General features: G+C 37.8%; 1 long non-coding RNA gene across 1 annotated transcript in view; it reads right to left on the bottom strand.

The window, feature by feature from the left end:
- Positions 1-19,250, bottom strand: part of LOC132597369 (uncharacterized) — a 28,605-nt gene extending 9,355 nt beyond the window's left edge. Inside the window, exons 1-3 of the long non-coding RNA XR_009564121.2 lie at positions 18,977-19,250; positions 8,856-9,027; positions 5,182-5,319 (exon numbers count right to left, since the gene is read on the bottom strand). This is a non-coding gene — a long non-coding RNA (uncharacterized lncRNA). The remainder of the gene's footprint in view (positions 1-5,181; positions 5,320-8,855; positions 9,028-18,976) is intronic.
- Positions 19,251-19,739: the final 489 nt, after the last annotated feature.

Below are 19,739 nucleotides of genomic sequence, written 5' to 3'. Positions count from 1 at the left end.
GTAAAAGAAGCTCAGCAACAAACAGTATACAGTGTATGATTCCATATACACAAAATTCTACAAAATGGAAACTAATCTCTAGAGACAGAAAGCAAATGAGTTGTTGCTTGGGAGATGAGACAGCAGGGAAAGGACAGAATGAGGAATTATAAAGGGGCACAGGAAAATTTGGTTGGAGATGAATATTTGCTATCTTGACTGTGTTGACTGCTTTACAGGTATATGCAAATGTCAGAACTTATCAAATTGTATACTTTAAATACACGTTGTATGCCAATTATATACCATATAGCTGTTTGAGAAAACACACTCACTGAAAAGAAGTAAATGTTTCATTTATATGATCATCATGGATAAATCTATGCCTCAAAGAATCTATATCACCACCTCTGTAATCAGAACTGTGGGAGATCAGCAAGAGGCGGGAAGCTCAGACCCTGCTGTGAAGAAGTGCATGATCTAGAGGAGAAGGGTTTCATTTGTGGACCAATTAAAGGAAGCTGTGGTGCCTACAGACCAGAGTAGGCCATCCTAGCCCCAAGGCCAATTCTCCCACCAGTTGCCCATTTTTATTTTGGAAAATTTTGATTCTGCTAAGAGTTTAAAGGCCAGTAAAATAATTACTTATATACTCATCGAAAAATAATAACTTAAGTGTTTGTTTAATTATTTGTACTTCAATAAGGCTTAGTATTTTGATATACCCATCCATCAAACCATTAAGTACAGAGGAAAGAAGAAGAAAGTCTACTTTTTACAGCATTTATTCAATTGAATTCAACTTTACAACTGACAAAGATCATTAAAATTTTTAAATGTAGAGGTGAATATAGATAAAATGTAGAAGCCAACTCATTTTATAAACATTTAGTAATAGGAACTGACTGATAAGAAGTTGCAAAACAGCCGTAAAGACTTTTAAGTATTGATTATCAATTATCTTGGTTTATGCAGTGAAAAAACAGTTATTTTTTCCATATCACTTCTTCTATACCAGTATATGCATCATAATAAAAAAGCCTAATCACAATATTTATAGACCAATCTTTTTGGTAATCTACAAGGCATAGCAATAGAGCTAATTATAATTTTATTAGCCTCTCCTAGTTCTGAAGCTATGATATTAGATGAAAAATATGCCAGATATTTTAATGTATAATTACAGTTAAGAAAACCACAAAGCATAATATGCTATATGCTCTGACTATAAATGAAAAGAGTCAAATCTAAATATACTTGTGTCTTTATTCAAGGTTTAAATTTTATTTATAAATTTAAACAAAGAAACGAAGACAAATAATTTTTGATAAGTAGAGGAAAATAAAAACCATCAATATGTATAACTATTCCAAAAATACACTTAGCAAATACTTAAATTTGCTGCATGTAGACTAGTGTGAGAATGTGAAATTCCTGGGGTCTGTAGTCTTAGAAGGACCTCAAAACTTCCATGGGTTTTTACCTCCAGAAATACCACCAGGTTCTCATGGTGACTATCCAAAAAAAGATCCCCTCATGGCTCTGACAGTAAGAAGGGGAGAGTAATCATTGCAAAATATTCCTAGAAAGTTCTCCACAACCCATTTCTGTTCTCCAGGGGAACAGACTTCGTCAGAGACTTATCCTAGCTGGGGTAAAGGCATTCTACCCCCTCCAGATCTCTCTGACGTCCTATCTCACCTAAAGGGTGAAAAAATAATATAACCACTGGAGAAAAGCTTGTGAAAGTTACAAACCGGAGACACAAGCCCATTATTTAAAGACTGAGACTTAAAGAGAACCTTAAGATATTAGAAGGCTTCCTATCCTCTACACATTACTTCTATATCAACAGGGCTCCAGTATGACAGCAGTGGGTTTTACCTGAAACAGTTACAAGAAACAGGCTCTCCATAAGAAGTACTTAAACCCAAGGTCAAGAGAAGAGTCAAAATAAGACCACTAAAGGAATACAAATACAAAGTGTCTGGAACCTAGTTAAGGCAAACATTAAACACAGCCCGACTCCCAGCCAGATTAACATAAATACTCACAATAAAACCCTATTTACCTCATTTGCTATTAGTGAATACAGGTCCAGTTTTCAATAAAAATATTACAAGACATGTTGCAAAACAAGATAAAACAGTCTGAAGAGATAAAGTAGTCATCAGAATTAGACTCAGGTATGTCACAGATGATGGAATTAGAAGGTAGGCAATTTAAAACAATGATTAATAAGTTAAAGGCTTTAATGGAAAAAATAGACAACATGCAATAATACATGGATAATGTAAGTAGAAAGATGGAAGTGTTCAAGAGAAAATTCTATAAATCAAAAACACTGTACTAGAAATGGATAATGCCTTTAATGGGCTCATTAGTAGAGAAGGCACAGCTGAGGAAAAAAATCAGTGAGCTGATGAAAAGTCAATAGAAACTTTGAAAACTGAAATGCAAAGGGAAAAAAATAATTAAAAATCAAAGCTGAGCATTCAAGAACTGTGGGAGAATTTTGAAAATCTGTAACATACACATAATTAGAAGACCAGATGGAGAAGAAAGAGAAGATAGAAAATAATTATCTGATGTAATAATAAGTGAGAAATTTCCAAAAGTAATGACAGATACCAAACCACAGGTCAAGGAAGCTCAGAATAAATACCAAAAAACGACATCTGGACATATCATATTCAAATTGTGGAAAACCAAAGAAAAGTAGAAAATCTTGAAAGAAGCCAGGGAAGTGGGGGGAGGGGTGGTATAGAGACCTTACCTATATAGGAATAAGGAAAAGTATTACAGAAACCTTTGTATTGGAAAACATGCAAGCAAGGAGAAAATGGAGTGAAATGTTTAAGGTGTTGAAAGAAAAAAAACACAACCAACCGAGAATTGTAAATTCAACATAGAATTACACTTCAAAGTGAAGGACATGACCAGTTTCCAGTTCCACATGTAAGGAAGCTGCAAGTCATCACTTTATCTTAACAACAAGTAAAAAGCAGAGCAGACTGAAATATCAACAACTCTTCTTGGATTCCTAAGAGAGGCTGTGTCCCCAACAAGAGAGAGACAGGTGAATACAGAGAGTCATGGTTTACCTGAGCAGGGATTCATGAGTGGAAATCTCCAGGGGAACCAATGCTGGAGTAGGAAAACCTGAACTATAATTGACAAATTGCCGGAAGCTCAATGTGGACAACTCTAAGAGTTAAAAACTCCAGGGTGAATCCAGCCACTGGAGAGTCACTGCAACTTTGTGAGATTTACCTCTAGAGCTCGGCCAGGTTCTCACAGTAAATAGTGGAGAAATATCCCTTTGGGCTTCCTACAGGAGGAGTGGAAAAGGAACAATTTTGAAATATGCCAGAGGACTCTCACAGTGCCTATCCTTAGGAAAAACAAGTTCACCAGAGGCTAACCTAGTGTAGTATTGTCAGAGCCTAACTGACCTAGGGAAAGGAAGTATCCAACTCTAGTCAGCTCTAGCCTTGCAAGTGGGAGAAAGGAAATACTCAATTCTAGCCCAATCCAAATAACCTCTCTCACCAAAGGAGGGAGAAAAAAACTGAGAAACACATGTGTCAGGTTCAAAGTCCAGAGGTATACACTCACTAAAGAATTGAGAATGAAGTAATGTTGGATTATATCCCAATGTATAAAACAAATATACATGAACTTATGCAGATATAAATAAATAAATAGGGGAGAATATACAAACCTGTGCAGAAGAATTCCAAATATAGATACTCTGCCCTCAATTAGGTGATGCACAACTCCTCACTTTTAACAGATTTTAACAGGAAATCTGCTAAAATGACTTTGGCTAGATGAATAGTTCACATTTTTCAATGGTGAAAAAAATGGTAATAACAATAAACACGGGATCACAAATTAGCAGAAATCTTTGAGTTCCTAAGCTATTTCCTAATATTACTCAGCCATAAAAAGAAACTAAATTGACTTACTTGTAGTGAGGTGGATGGACCTAGAGTCTGTCATACAGAGTGAAGTAAGTCAGAAAGAGAAAAATAAATACCGTATGCTAACACATATATATGGAATCTAAAAAATAAAAAAAAAAAGGTTCTGAAGAACCTAGGGGCAGGGCAGGAATAAAGACACCGGTGTAGAGAATGGACTTGAGGACATGGGGAGGGGGAAGGGTAAACTGAGACGAAGTGAGAGAGTGGCATGGACATATATACACTACTAAATGTAAAATAGATAGCTAGTGGGAAGCAGCCACATAGCACAGGGAGATCAGCTTGGTGCTTTGTGTCCACCTAGAGGGGTGGGATAGGGAGTATGGGAGGGAGACACAAGAGGGAGGAGATATGGGGATATATGTATATGTGCAGCTGATTCACTTTGTTATACAGCAGAAACTAACACACCATTGTAAAGCAATTATACCTCAATAAAGATGTTAAAAAAATGAAATATTATATTTTATGCATTTGAAGGTTCCTAAGGATTTTACTGTATTTTAGTATCTGATATGAACAGGAAGATAAATTAACTATTCCCATAACAATATATGTAAATGTGTTAATGGATTATTCTCTAATAGAGTTTTAAGATTTCTCATTCCCAGGTAATTATTTTTAAAATTTGCTTTTAAACCTAATTTTAGTATAGGATGTCAGGTAGCATTACCTACAGGAAGAGCAACACAGTATGAGCAAAGTTACACCATTTGCCAAGGTGAATATAAAATTTGTTATCTATATTATTCATTTCATGAGGTAAATGGGAAGGTAGTATCCACAGGAAATAGCTAACTACTATTTTTCATAAATAAATGGAAACAAAAGTATTTTTCTATTTCCTTTGAAATTTAGAGCAATAGACATATTAAAAGAATGCCTTTGGTCCTTTATATTTTATTCAACTAATTTACACTAAGTCAATACATATAAACTAAGTTTATACTTTTTAATCTTTAATTGCTTATTTGATTGTGAATTACATATAGTGAATCTGGATGAATGTTTAAAAACATTTTCTCTTTCCTAGAATAAATTTGCTTATATATTAATAATGATACATTAATAAAATAACAACCATGACATGACAAAGGCTATTCTGAATTAGTAGTTCAATCTCATCTCCTGATAGACAAAAGTGCCAAATGGGAATAACTGGGTACCACTCAAAGATTTTCTTCAATAAATGAACTAAACAGAAGTTTCTCACCTTGATAACTGGACCCCAGTGACCCACATTTAGGCATTTCCAGTATCTGTGATTGTTGAAATTTCTTTCATTTGTTCTCAAATCTCTCACATATTCACTCTTGTGGACATGGCCAAGCATTCATGAGAGGGCTGGCAGCTGGAAACAGAGGGAAGCTCTTTAGGTCTGAACTGAATAGAAGTTAAGGAAAGCTCAGTTGAATTTGTATATTTATCCTCCAAAGCCCTGAAACAGCTCAATTTTAAATATCAAATAAATACCCTTACTTTATATTTCCCACGCGCTTGAAGGTTGAAAATAGTGCTTCGCATCAGGAGTCTGAGTTCCATGTCACCTTGTCAAATAGTTGTTGCCTTCGGCTATAAAAGTGCTGCCGTCTTGGGAGTGCCATGCCCAAGTTTAACTGACTTCAAAGAACATCCATTCAGTGAAGTGAAGCCTTGCGTTGGAAGGAGATTGTCACAAGGCAAATCAATAAGGTCATTTTAGGGGCTCTAATTTTGAGAGGAAGTTTCTTCTAGTATATTCTCTCATGCATCCAAAAGCTTTTCACTTTTTTTGTGAAAAGTCTAAGTCCATATTATTCCTTTCTTGCTTTGTGTAACTATAATTTAGGTGGTTAATTTAAGTGCACTGTGTGGCTCACTTTAAATGAGAACCACTGAAATCCACTTTAAGGAAGAATTTCTTTAAAATGATTGATCTCCAAAATGTTTATTGTTGTGATAAGAGTAATGTTTATTTTCAATAAGTTTGGAGTAAGTCATTATAAAATACAGATTTGTTTTCCCCCATAGTAGGCTATAGTTTCCCAAGAAATACATCTCATATTAATACGATACTTTCAGTTTTCATCATGACAAAAATCTCTTATGATGGATTTCTGGTTCTGATGGATCTCTAAATATTCACAGCATTGTATACAAATCAGTGGCTCAAACTATTTGGATGCAAAAAGACTTGTAAAAGGTTATTTAGATATGAAGTTTTTTTTTTTTTTTTTTTTGCGGTACGCGGGCCTCTCACTGTTGTGGCCTCTCCTGTTCTCTCCCGTTGCGGAGCACAGGCTCGGGACGCGCAGGCTCAGCGGCCATGGCTCACGGGCCCAGCCGCTCCGTGGCATGTGGGATCTTCCCGGACCGGGGCATGAACCCGTGTCCCCTGCATTGGCAGGCGGACTCTCAACCACTGCGCCACCAGGGAAGCCCTATGTAGTGATTTTGATAATACAAAGTTTAGCAATTGTGAGAGACTCATTAGGAGCTATTAAATGCTAATACTGATTACTCTCCATATATAGCCTATATTCATGTTGGAGATTTTGATTAACATATACTATTTCAGCAAGAAGTCTTATCATCACATATATTTATAAGACATTTAAGGAAAGAAAACCTTTAAGTAATTCCCAAACGTCCTTGCAGTTCTTCAAAGCCAAATTATTTTTCTGAGATAGTAGACTTCTTTAAAGGAACACATTACAATGAAATGCTCCTCGCAATGAAAGTAGTACTTTCTACTTAGGATGTAGTGTTTTGCCCTTAAAGCATAGGTCTTAGTTATAAAATAAGGACAAGCTTGGCAGCGAGGATACCAGTTTACAGTGCAACTGAGCTTTCCCCTGCTTTGTTGTCATATTTGATTTCTTCAAACAAATGAATTACTGGTAAACACACTGTATTAAACATATGTCAATTGATGTGGTCCCTAGTGACTTACAAAGCTCATAGGATTTTGAATAATTTGACTGCTGGCTTTGTGAAGAAGCCATCCTCATTGCCTATGGGGCTGGGTGTCAGAAACACTTGTAGCAATCACATCAAATTTGGTTTTGTTTTCTAAAGATAACAAACAATTCCAATAATTACTAGATTTTAATGCTATATTTAAAACTGTCATATCTAAAGAGGAAGTCATCTCTATCACTCCTCAGAGATGCCCATCATCACTGAGGTGGGACTATTCTCTTCTGATAAGGGAAGTTATGGTCTTTGTTTCAACCATTTGTTTTCCACACGCTGATAGCCTTGGCCAGGGCATGAAACTTCTAAGTTCTGTGCACTGAGTCTCCTATTTCTTCATCCTTGTGAGCTGATTCTTGCATGGGTCTAGTCAGTCCAGATGGCAACTGTCTCCCTTACTGGGACAATGACTGGTCTGTGCACAGAGAGGGTATTAGTTGCTTGGGCTGTCATAACAAACTGTATGTACCACAAACTGGATGGCTTAAAACAACAAAAATTTAGTGTCTCACAGTGCTGGAGGCTAGAAGTCTGAACTCAAGGTGCTGGCAGAGCTTAGCTCCCTCTGAAACTCAGGACAGAATCTTTTCTTACTTCCTAACTTCTGATACTGGCTGACAGTCCTTGGCATTCCTGGGCTTGTAGTTATATCCATCCAGTCTTTGCTTCTGCTATCACATGGCCATCTTTACACCATCTTCTCTCGGTGTGGGTCTGTTTGAATTTCCCTTTTTCATAAGGACATGAGTCATAGTGGATTAGGATCCACCTTAATTGCCCTATCTTAGCTTGATTAAATCTGCAAAGACTATATTTCCAGATAAGGACACATTTTGAGTTATCGCGGGTTAGGACTTCAACATATCTTCTTTTGAAGAAGAGTACAATTCAAAACATACCAGAGGGCTTCCCTGGTGGCGCAGTGGTTGAAAGTCCACCTGCCAATGCGGGGGGACACGGGTTCCTGCCCCGGTCTGGGAGGATTCCGCATGCTGTGGAGCGGCTGGGTCCAGTGAGCCATGGCCGCTGAGCCTGCGCGTCCGGAGCCTGTGCTCCACAACGGGAGAGGCCACAACAGTGAGAGGCCCGCATACCGCAAAAAACCAAACAAACAAAAAAAAATACCAGAGAACATAGTTTGCTTATTTAAAAAAAATTATTTTCAGAGGTAAGGAATGTATTCCTAGACATAAAGAGCAGAAAGAAGAAATTTTGGTTTGTTGTTTATATGTTTTGTTTGGTTAGGAGACTTTAGTGTCTTTAGTTTGCACTATTTACATTCATTTAAGTCTACATTGTTTGGTATATGGTTTGGCAAATAATAATAATTCTAGTCATTATCATAAGACACACCATTGATTATTGAATTCCCATCATAATATATGTCATGAAATCAACAAAGCACCTGCTACTGGCTAGATCCCTGGGGACATTTAAATAGGACAGGTAGTCAACAGTCAGGCTTTAAGATTTCTTTCCCTATCATTTTCTTTATATATATATCTCAAACATTCAGTCTTTAAAGTATGTTTCTTCCTTACTCATTTCACCTCTGCCTTCGGTGCTTCCTTTTACCAAGTCCCAGAGTTTTCAACTGTGTTGATTTTTCCAGGAAACAACAGAAAAAACATTTTACTTTACAATAGCATCTGTCAAAGAATGGATGTGTTGTTTTTGCCTTCCATTGGGCCATCTCTGCTTCACTGATATCTGAACATATTTTGCTGTTACCAAACAGTACCTGCACGCAGAGTAATGTTTTCAGGTACCAGAAAGTGTCATTGATTTACTTGTGGCAATATAGGATTCCTTGATTAAGAGTTTGACAAATCCCCATTGAAGCTGCATAATAAATCAATCTTTTACTGGAAAAGCCTGAGAGGAGGGTAAGTGAAGATGCTATACATTAATACCTGGGGGAGAGTTACTAACCTCTGTTCTCTGGTGATCAATCACCTCGGCTGGGTTGCACTGACAATGTCTGGAGGTCATCTGGTTAATGAGATAGCACTGGGAGAGTCCTTTCCAGTATTCCATTGTATCAGTCCATCATTAACACCCATTTTAGACACCAAGATCCATTTGCTACTTTTAAAAGAAAATCCTGTGAAATATAACCAGAGCAGATTAATGATTATAAATGGATTACATAAAAAACAATTAAGAAAAATATGCCATTGCTCTTAGAGTGCCTTCATTGGGAAGAATTATAACAAAGTTGGTTTGAGGTTTTATTTGTTTTTTTCCCCAGAATCTCTCTTGAATACACGATTTTATTATGCCATAGGATAGAAAAATAACAAAACTGGATCAATAGTGGAGATATCAACATTTGATTGAGATTGTAGACATTGTTGCTAAAATGTTGATATCCAGAACATGGCTGTTTGGAAATTATCTCAGGAATATGTGTACTTCAGAAACATGGAAAAATGAACTTCAGAAGAGAAAAAGGAAAATATTTCTCTTGCACAGTTATTTTCCTTCTTTCAGGAACCTTTGGCTGTTAGCTGCAGTTATGGATTAAAATGTGTACCTTTCATTTTTCTTCTGAGAAAACAAAAGTGGAGAAGGAGTTGGGCCCAATGCTCATTTAGATTTTGTCCTTAATCTCTGATAAATGAAGCAAATCACTTCATTTCTGTCATATAAATAGGAGACATCATTCATCTTTATATCCTCAGCAACTAGTAAGTAGATGCTCAAAAACTGTTTCTAAATAGTTTTTTCATTGTTTTCTTCATTACTATTTAAAATGATTCAAATCTCATACAAAATTGATATTCAGTATTAGTCTTTCTAAAGAAGAAAAAATCTTTAATTTTTACCCAATATCATCCATTTTTCTGTGATAATGAAGTATAAGTACATATCCTATATAAATGTACATTTATATATAACTGACAGGCTAATAAAAAATACTGAAGACTCTTATAGCTATTAATATATGCATTTTTGTCACAGTTTTCTGCTAATTTTCATTTTTTCCTTCTTTTCAAAGTACTCAGATAACATATTTTAAAATGCCTGGTTCTATATTATATTTATCTGTTTATAAATCTACCCCTCCAACATAATTTAAGTTTCCAGAGATCACTGATGCTATCATGCTCATTTAAATAGAAGTGATTTGGAACTAATCATAATTCATATATGATAACATTTTTTGCACATCAAAATGGTTTATAAAAGATAGCTTAATTCATAGTTTTAGCAACTTTTACCGCACTTAAAATATTTTTACAGAGGCTTCTCTTTTAGAGATACCATTTACTTATAATAAGTCATGAATGAACCTTAAGTTTTATAACTTTGAGTTCTTAAGAGAAGCCTTCTGGGGACTTCCCTGGTGGTCCAATGGTTAAGAATCCATCTTCTAATGCAGGGGACGTGGGTTCGATCCCTGGTTGGGTAACTAAGATCCCACAAGCCACGGGGCAACTAAGCCCACGTGCCACAACTAGAGAGAAACCCACATGCTGCAATGAAGAGCCCACGTGCCACAATGAAATATCCGGCGTGTGGCAACTAAGACCCAAAGCAGCCAAAAATAAATTAATAAATATTTTTTTTTTAAAAAGAGAAGCCTTCTGAAAATGTTTTCTACTTGTAGATAAGGAGTAAATTGTTTTTTTTTTTAATTTATTAAGCTTGTTATTTTTGTGTATGCACTTTAAATTTCTGTATACATTGCTTAACCTAAAACTGACCTAATAATCCTATAAGTCACATGATCCCTGTAGCAGGATCAGTTTGTCCAAAAGTGGCTGTACCAATATCAACAATCACACAGGTCCTTTTGCCATGTGACTCTGCCACTCCCCCATCAAGTGGTAAACTCAAATCACCTTCCCCTTGCATCTGGTATGGCTTTCCTAACTCAGTTATAGCAGTAGAAAGTGGTGAAAAAAGTGATGCAGCATGCTTTCCAAGGCTAGGTAAGAGGAAGTCTTGCAGTCCTGCTTCAGTCTTTTGGAATCCTCATTTTTCCTTTTGGGGATGCTTCCTCTCAGAATTCCCCCAGCTGCTTTGAAAAACCTCAGTCACATGGAGGAAGGGGGAGGTATTACAGTCAACAGTCTCATCTGAGCCCACCTCCATGTTATGGCAGCACAGGCATCAGACATGTTAGTGAAAAAGCCTCCAGATGACACAGATCTCCAGTTATCTGAGACACCAGACATCCCCAGATGTTTCACTTTGCAGCTAAGGTCCCAAACATTGTAGAGCAGAGATAAGCCAACCCACTGAGTCTTTGCTGAACTCCTGACTCACAGAATGTATTTTTGTGTGATACTGCTATATTTGGGTGATTTATTACACATTATTTGAGAATTGGAATACTCTTGATAAATAATTGATATTCTCAAATACCTACTTCTGTAAAATATTAAATATAATTTAATGGACTATTTTTACAATCATGTGTGAGATTTCTCTATATTAAAAACAAAATGTTGGCTACATACTATCATAGATCATATGTAAAAAATAACTTAAAATGGGAAATACAGTGCCATCTCATTATGACCATATTAAACAAATCATAATTAGATAAATGAATTTCCGGGACATATGACATGGCTTTTTATGAAAAATAATACTAAATATATAATCTGAACTCAAGTCATTTAAAATCTTAAACCCTCATAGCTAATTAAAATAATGAGTAGCATATTATGATAAAAATAACAGCTTTATATTTATTAAAGCATGCTTTCTTTTGATTTTCTATATTATCTAGTTTATTTACTTAGTTATATAAAGACTGGTATACTTAATGCACTATTGAGGTTTTCTCAAGAAATTAAAGCTTCTCTCCCTACTATATTTCAGTTGTGTTTCCTTTAATTCAGAGAGGTCCAGAGTAATTTTTATTCTTAAATATGATGCTATAGATTGATTGTGAGAAGTCTGATCACATAACTGTTTTTATTCAAAATACATATGAATCTTGGCAGAAAGCAATAACAACAGTAAATATTTAAATAGTGTAGCTTATTAGCTAGGCATCTTTCCAAGTGTTTAGAGATCTTTACAAGATCCCTATAATAATAGGGATACCATAATACGCTACTCTCTTTATCCTTATTTTTTACAGAGGAGGAAAGTGAGGTGTATAGTTTACCTCAGTTCACTCAACTAGTAAGTGTTGGAGCTGGGATTTAAATCCAAACCATCCTGCTCCAGAGACTGAGCTCTTAAGCTCTACACTCTATTGACTCTGTAGAGGTAAAAAAGTAAAGTAAGAAATGAGTTGGTTAGAATTTAATGGACACCTCAGTTAAAATGCTGTTAGAATGTTTATAGATTCTCTTGCAATCATTTTAGCTTTGATGTTATGCTATACCTTAAAAATTCAACAACTGAGCTGATTTAAGGTAAAAAGAAATTGAAGCCAGTGGGCATCTTGTTTATATAAAAGAAAACTGAAATTTCATTTTGTTTTTATGACTTTATACAAATCCTACTTAATATAGTGAAGAACAGAATTAATGTTACATTGCAAGGGACAAAGCAAACCAGGAGACAGAGGCATCCGGTTCAGCATCCAAATGAGAGGCAGCTGTGCTTTGGAAACATATGCATGTAGCACCATGACCTGCCTGATACACAATTCAAGGCCTGATAACGTGCACACCTGTAATTTCTTTCTAACTGGTCCACTCCACATGCACTTCACCTTGTACACACAGCTTCAATAATTACTGCTTTGTCAACATGTGAAATCTTCATGAAAAGGTTTAAAATAATTGCAATCTGTTAATAGGACTCCTCTTTATCTTTTCATTGCCTGTGCCAGTGTCATTTCTTTATAGTTAATCTTATATCTTTAATGGACAGTATAAAATGCTATATTCAGAAAAAAGACCACTTTTACTATTCACTTTTTTTAAAAAATTTAAATTTGTAGCTGATTCCCGCAACTTCAGAAGAAAGGAAATGACTAATGCTATTAAATCAGAGCTCTATCTTTAAAGCTAATTATGTGAGGCCAAGGTATGAATATCATTATTAACATCATAATTCTGATTGAATATTTTTACAAATTTATTTGATGATTACAGATTTCTCTCTCTACATCTCTCAGCCCTCCCCCAATTCTGCAGTTTAATCTATCCTCCTCCCATACCACCAACCCCTAATTTACTGTAAACCTCTCTTTGAAGGAAAGAAAAATCAGTAAGACTTGATTAGATCATTTGAGGAATGCTTTGGTTTCCAGAAGTCAGAATTGACTTGTGAATTTATTAACCACATCAAACCTCCAGAAATGGACAGCATGGCCAGCAGGGTGGTATTTGATACAAGCTTAGTTAAGTAGATGATTCCCCCTCTAACTCCTTCTTTTCCTTTTCTTTTTTACTGAGTGCTCTGAGGCATAAAATTAGTTAACTTGAACTCCCTACAACTCTTCCAGATCCTGGTGACTGTTCTTGGAATATCACATGCACAAACTTCAACCAATTATAATAAACTTAAAGATCTTTATTTTCTTCTTAACTTTCCACGAGTCCCTTCTGACATTGTTATTTTAAAGCAGTTTGCGCTGAAACAGATATGGCACTTGATAGATGCTTGAGGAAGATAATGACTCTACATCATTGACAACTGGACAGACCTATATTTGTTAGCAGAGATGCTGTGGGATAAGATTATGATAAATAAGGTCATCTAAGGCTTGGACATGAGAACACTCAATCTGGAAATGCACTTAGAGAATGAGATTTATGGTGAGAGTGGAGTTGGAATGGGGCAGAAAGAGAAGCATTTAGATAGAACAGTGAGCACTGGAGTTGGAGTTATCACTGTACTTCTTGGTAATTTAAGATGGGAAAATTTATAAATTAGACTCACAGTTCAGAATTACATATTATCCTCAACTATTTATACCAATAAATATTGTATGTCTTTGAAGGAAAAATCACTCATTGTTTATGTGCTAAAAGGATGAAAGGAATAGGTGATTATATCTTATTGGTAAAACTCTGTGATTTGCTAATTTATTTTCAGCTTATTCTGGAAAGAATTTGAAGAAATTGAAGCTCAAAAATATATATAATTGGAAGGCTAAAAATAAATAATCGAAGAATAATGTATTATAATAATAAAGGAAAGATAAACACACTGAAATTAATATCATTAAGATATCTCATGTGCTATCAAATAACAAAACAATTCGGCTTTAAATTTCCAAAATGTCAAAGGACAGCAGGAAACATAGTCAATGTAACATTCTTAGTTTTTTTACATAAATAACTGTTTGGGTTTTTTTTTGCTGATAAGATATGAGCACAATTTCTCCCATGGAGTGAAAGCATTTTGAGGACATCTATGACATTGTGAATAATATCCTCAAGACAGACACATTATCAAAGTTCAAGGTACACTTCAGTAAACAGATGCAGGGAATCTTTGTGTATTATTTCTGCAATGGATTTTTAAATGTTTGTGTCTCTAATAGCCCTAAGCCAACTGCAGGAGTTTTAACAATGTGATCATCATTACTTCTTCATACTGTTACAGAAATTTATAATATTGTTGGAAACGAAAAAGAATTCTAAGGACTTTTGTTTCAGTGCTGACCTTGTGCTGGGTGATGAATATAAGGTGAGGCAATTGAGACATGACCTCTGCTTGGGCTCTACTTTTTTTTTTGCGGTACGCGGGCCTCTCTCTGTTGTGGCGTCTCCCGTTGCGGAGCACAGGCTCCGGACACGCAGGCTCAGCGGCCATGGCTCACGGGCCCAGCCGCTCCACGGCATGTGGGATCTTCCCGGACAGGGGCATGAACCCCTGTCCCTGCATCGGCGAGCGGACTCTCAACCACTGAGCCACCAGGGAAGCCCCATTTTGTTCTGTTTTGTTTGGCCTTGTCTTTTTCCTCACATTGAACCTAGATCTGTAATTACAGTCATATTTTCCAATCCTGTTTGTCTACAGGTTAGTTTTTTATTTTTCCTATCGAAAAAGAAAAGTTAGCTTTACCAATCTTGGTTTTATACAGGTGTTATGACTTTGTTAAATTAACATTTGTTAAGTGGGGCACAGGATGCCCCATGGTGAGCCAGGGTTCAACAGACCACAAGAGAAATTGAAATGAAAAAGATTATTACTCACAGGTCCTAGAGAAGTACACCACAAGCCTCAAGGTGCCACATGGAGGGGTCAAAGCAGAGTGTAGGCAAAGGAGAAAGAACCTGGGGCCCATGACTTTATTAGGGTCAGTGGCTGGAGATGTTTGGGATTCCTGGGCAAAGGAACCTGGGATGTGTTGTGTCTGTCATTGTTCTCTTGGACTGTGGCATCGTGAGATCAATTTTGTAGCCCTAGGCTGGTGACACCATGCCAAGTGGGGCCCTATATTTCTGCACAGACCACACACACACACACACACCTGACTGCATCATCTCTGCGTCATTTAACTGACTCCTTTTTTGCTTCCCATTTGTGTGAGCACTAAGGATTTAGTCTATTACCCTCAGCTCTTTACTCTTCAGCAGAAATCAGTCATCCTAATCAAAAAATTTTAACAATCAGCTATAATTTTTAACTTCAACTCTGGTCTCTCTTCCACTCTCTCCATGCCCCCTACTGCCTATAGGACACTGCAGCTCAAGTGGGTCACTGCTGAAACTTCAATGGTCACTATGCTTTTTAAAAAGTTATTATTTTCCCAGAAAAAGTGACTCCTTTTTATGTCTCTCTAAATCCTGTAAGTAACGTCATTATTCTTCAAATTATCTAGGCTCTAAACTGAGGGTCAACTTTTACTTTCTCTTTATATACCATCATTTCCTTCTGTATCACCCTACTATGTTTGGCGTTCATCATCTCTCTTCTGTATTATTATAATAGCCTCCAAAGGGGTCTCCCTGCTCTAGAAGTCCCTCCCTTCTTCAATTTGTCCTGCATAGGAGCAGCTGAACCAGCTGGGAAAGCTTTATAGTGAAAAAAAAAAAAGAAGGCTTCAAAGACGCTGATGGGAAGCTTTGGCATGGGGAGGCTGGAGGGGACTAATTAGGAGCAGGGCGTATTATGTGATTGGTTTGGGGAGATTATTTGACCTTCTCTGACAGGTCCTGAACTGGAAGCAGGGCAGAATCTAGGGAGACTGGCAGTTACTTACCAAGTCCTTATGGTTCTGAGCCAGTTGCTACAGAAGTTGTTGTTTGGCCTCCTGGGCTGGTTGCTGCAGCATTGGTGGGTCAGAGTATGTGCACATGTGGTCTGATCGTATGGTCTGTCCCATTTATATTTAATCTCTTAACATGGATGTTTTATGAGTAAAATCAGACAATTCATTTAAAGCTCTTGGTCAGTGTCTAGCATAGTAAAGCACTCTGGAAACCATTGCTAATATTAATAACGATAATGGTAATTACTATCACTAAGTTTATATTCTAAACATTTTAGAAAACTAAGAAACCTAGAAACAGCAAGTCTGGGAAGTTTTGTTACCTTCATGTTGACTAGAGAGCATGTCAAATAAGACTTACATTGACTCATAGGAAACTGTCATTTTGTAGGTCTAAACTGTTTAAATATCTATAATTTTTAATGGCTCCATTACCAAAATTATTCTGGTAATTATTAAAAATTCTGGTATACATTAAAAAATACATGGTGGCCCATACATTTACCTTAAAGTCTTTATCAATAATATCCTTTCTTTTATATTGCCTTAGCCACTTATTTCATTCAGATGATGTCTACTTTTTAGAGGAAAAATACACATAACTACAGACTGAGTGATAATTACATAGAATGACTGGCACAGAACAATTGTTTTAAAAGGGAATAAATCAATAAACATAAGGACAGGTTATTTACACCACCTTAATGTTCCTAAAAATTATATCATCTCTGAAGGAATAAAACATCTGAAACTCAATCACTTTCCTGCTGTGGTATTCTGCAAAGTGTATTTACAGAGAAGTTCTGCATAAAAGAATTAAGTATTTGTAACTTTGAGAGGGTGAGTTCATTTGCTTTCTGCTAAGCTCGAGAGCTGCTTGGAGAACTCTCACCTCCAGGTCTAGTTTGCTTGCTTTCTGTACTATCCCAGTATGAGGTAAGCCCAGTTACTGCCTACCCTATAATTTGCATATAATCACTCATATTATTTGGTGATGATGCTTTTAGATCTGTTTTTATGTAAATGAGGAACGTGGCAAAATAACTCTATAATAAGCCTAATGGCATTGTTCAGGTTGTATGTCTAATTGCTCTCTTTATTAGTCACTCCACTTTCACACACTTAGGCAAATTGGGTGGGGTGGAGGCCTGCACATTTTCTCTTAAACAACTGTTTAAATTTTAGTTTATGGATGATATAGCACCATTAACAAGCTGTGATTTTTATTCTGCTGTCCAGGTGAGCTAAACATGAAAATGGAGTTTACTGGCTCTGAAATGAAATAAGCATTAGAGGTTGACTGTAGGTAACTTTTCCCAGACATCATCATTCACTATATTAATGATGAGGATTGCCAGAGGGATCAAGTCAATCCAGCTTTTTTAATACACAGCTAGGATGTAACGAATACTTTGTCTTGCCACTCATCTTTGTAAGAAAACTTTTTTTTTTTTGTCACCAGGAGAAAGATTCACTTGTGGTCCAAGTCAAATGTTCAAAATCATAACAGGCTAGAAAGATTTGATCCCAAGCACAAGCCCACGAGGGAGGGGACCAAAACAGACCAAGGAAAGACAACACCCCATGTAAAAAGATGAGCGGACAGCTTCACACACACACACACACACACACACACACACACACACACACACACACGAAATGTTTGGACAGAGGTACATTTCACATGGTCATTTCTGTTTCTTTTAAAATACAGGTCTGTGGGGTGGTATTTTTTTTCCAGCTATTGGAAAAAAAAGGCCCAAAAGTGCATATGTGAGGGGAAGGAGGCAGAAATTAAGCAATATAGTAATTTTCCCTGGAGGGATATGAGGAAGAAAACAGGAAGCAATATTGAGAGAATTCAGTTTTCTCACCATTGCGCTTCTTGCATTTTATTATTGGTCCACTAAAGTTATATTCACATTCTAGCTTTGCTGCATCTTCTTTGCTGGGATTAGACTGACTAAAACACCTCTGTGAACTGTAAGAAAAGACCAGGGACTCAGCCCAGCCCTCAGCTTCTGTGCTCTTCTAGGGATGGACGGTCCTGGAAAGGAATAAGGACTGCCAGCAGCCCCTGGGTCCCTCAGCACCACTGTGACAGTCCCTCCTTTCTCTGGGAGTGTGTCAGAAAAGGTCCCCTATTTTTGGGATGGGAGGAGCAGAGGGCTGGCAGCAGGATTCCAGCAGCTGGCTTGCCTTGTTTTGGAAGGACAATTAAGCTGAGTGAAAACAGGCTACTTCTTGTTCCCCCAGGTCCTCCGCCGGCCCTCTCACTACCCTGCCAACCGCAGGTTCTCCAACAGGATGTGTCTCTGACCTTTGGTCCCAGAATCCACATTGTGCTTTGAGATCAAGAGAAAACAAAATGGACCAGCGCCTGTCCCAAGGCTCCCACAATTGTTCCCTCACTGCCTCCCTCATCCCCCAAATTGCCCGATATAAGACACTCCACCTGTCTTCACGTTGGCTCTGGCCAAGGAGGGAAAGGGGCTGGTCAGACAGGGGCTCAAGCCTCTGATTTGGCGTAAATATTCCCAAGTCAACTCACAAGCAGTGAGGACTTGATGCTAAGTATGCCTGCAGGCCCCTTCCTCTCCGGCAGGGCACAAGGATGCAAAGATGTCAACCGTGGGGCCTGAGTCAGTGGACTCGGGGTGAAGATGGGAGGGGGAGACCCAGAAGGGTGACAAGAAAGCCCAGAGATGAATAAAGCCAGGCAAGGGTCAGCACAGCCCCCAACAGGCAAGAGAAGGGACTTGGAGGTGGCAGCATCTTTCCCTTCCTCATCCCGGATCTGTGCTTCCAGTTCTGTAGCCCTGGGACCCTCTCCCTCTGCTTCAAGGAGGCTTTAAGTAAATGGGGAGTGAGCATGGGCAGGATGCCGCGGCGGGGGGAGCACAGAGCAGCGCACCTGACTCTGGAGCTCACTCTGTTGTTTTTCCGGGATGTCGCCGCCGTGGTGAAGGACTCCGTGGGGTAGTGTGCATTGCACCGGGGCTTCTTCTCATAGCCCTTGTAGTTCTTCATGTGGAGTGTCATCTTGCAGGTCTCGTAGTGGAAGCATGCTTTAGGCCAGAACTTACGCAGACAGCTCACCTTCTCCGTGGGGTACAAGATCTCGCCGCCCCGGGCGCGGCTGGGATTCAGGGCTCGCGGAAAGGCTGGGGCTAGGACGCCGGCGGTGGCGCGCGCTCTCCTTCCCCAGAGCGAGCTGGCGGAAGGCGGCCGCGTTGCACCTGCACAGGCGACGGAGACGGCGGCTGCAGCTAGGAAACCGGCCAACTTTTGCTTTCTAATAGCTATAAACACGTACATAAATAGCGACGAAACCTGAATTCAAGTGGTACTTTAAGCCTATATAAGAAACTTCCATAGGGTAAATGAATTTACCTCATGATTCTGAAAATGAGGGCATGTTTTTGCATCTGGTAAGGTCACTCTTAGCCTCTTCTCTCTTTCCATATGTAAAGAGAAAAGTAAATGTCCTTGTATCAATTCCTGAAAGACGTTTCTTTAAAGACTTTACTGTCTTAATAGAATTATTTGGCATGAGGACAAATAATGTTGGGCTTTTATTAAGGAGTCTTTTACACCGCAGTATTTTTAACGTAATCAGGACAGAAGCCAACACATAGAGACTAATGAATAATTTGATGTCTTGCAATGGATATCTG

The sequence above is a fragment of the Globicephala melas genome, chromosome 5 (assembly GCF_963455315.2).
Source record: "Globicephala melas chromosome 5, mGloMel1.2, whole genome shotgun sequence".
In the NCBI taxonomy this organism is placed as follows: domain Eukaryota; kingdom Metazoa; phylum Chordata; class Mammalia; order Artiodactyla; family Delphinidae; genus Globicephala; species Globicephala melas.
This window is presented reverse-complemented; position numbering and strand designations above follow the sequence as displayed.